Genomic DNA, 1,277 nt, shown 5'->3' with positions numbered 1-1,277 from the left:
TTTTTTTTTTTTTTTTAAAATATAATAAAAAATTAAATTTAATTTGCACTTAAAATTTTTTTTTTTTTTTTTTTAATTATTTTTTTTAATATCAGCACAATAGATTTTTATTTGTTGGTTTCAAGAAAAGAAAATAAAATTAAAAAAAAAAAAAAACTTCTAAATTAAAAACAATCTTTTTAATTGAAAGTCTCTTTTAAATTTTATTATAAATTGAATTTTAATATTATTTATTTTTACAAATACACTATAACACACACACACACATTACCTCACCAACTTACTAGTTCATTTATACTAAAAGAAAAAATTTTTATTTTAAGAATTTTTTTTTTTCCAATTTTAATTTATCTTAAATTTTTTTTTATTTCAAATATTTTTTTATTTAATAATTTAATTTAAGAAAAATTATAATTAATCTCAAAGTATGTATAAAAAAAAATATTATTTCCATTAATTAGTAATTTAATTGTTAATTATTTGTCTATATCTTATAAAATCATATCATATGATGTATTGCAACCAAATTTAATAAAACAACACACTCCACAACAACAACAATAACAAATTAAATAACACCCACACAAACAAAACACATACACAAACAATTGAAAATACTGGAATAAACTTTGAAAACGATCACTCTATAAATATTTTTTAATTTAATTTAATTTAATTTGGCTTTTTTTTTTTTTTTTTTTTTTTTCAAATAAAAAATTTTTTTATTTAATTAATTATTTAATCTTAATAAATTAATATTATAAATAATTCTAATTTTATATTATATATTTCTATATTTTTTTTTTTTTTTTTCAAATTATTAATTTTTTTTTATATTTAAATATTACAAAAATAACAATATTGTAAATTAAAATAGCAATAACAACTATTTTTTTTTAGTTTTTTATTTTATTTTATTTTATTTTTTTTTTTATTATAAAAAAATAAAAATATAAAAAAAATAATATAGAATACAAAAAAAAAAAAAAAAAAAAAAAAAAAAAGTAATTTAATAAATAATAGGTAGGTTAATTATTATAAATTGTATTTTTTTTTGTTTTTTTATATCTTTCCAAAATTAGTTAAAAATCAAAATAAAGAACACACAAACTTCATCATCAACATCGTCATAAAATTACAATTGTGGGAATAATTGAATTTCAATAAATATACAATATATATATATATTTTTTTTTATAATATTTACATCTATATAAATATGTAAATTTGATATATACAATTGTGTGTGTGAGAGTGTGTGTGTGTATACTTTTGGG

Source organism: Dictyostelium discoideum, assembly GCF_000004695.1.
Source record: "Dictyostelium discoideum AX4 chromosome 6 chromosome, whole genome shotgun sequence".
NCBI classification, from domain to species: domain Eukaryota; phylum Evosea; class Eumycetozoa; order Dictyosteliales; family Dictyosteliaceae; genus Dictyostelium; species Dictyostelium discoideum.
This window is presented reverse-complemented; position numbering follows the sequence as displayed.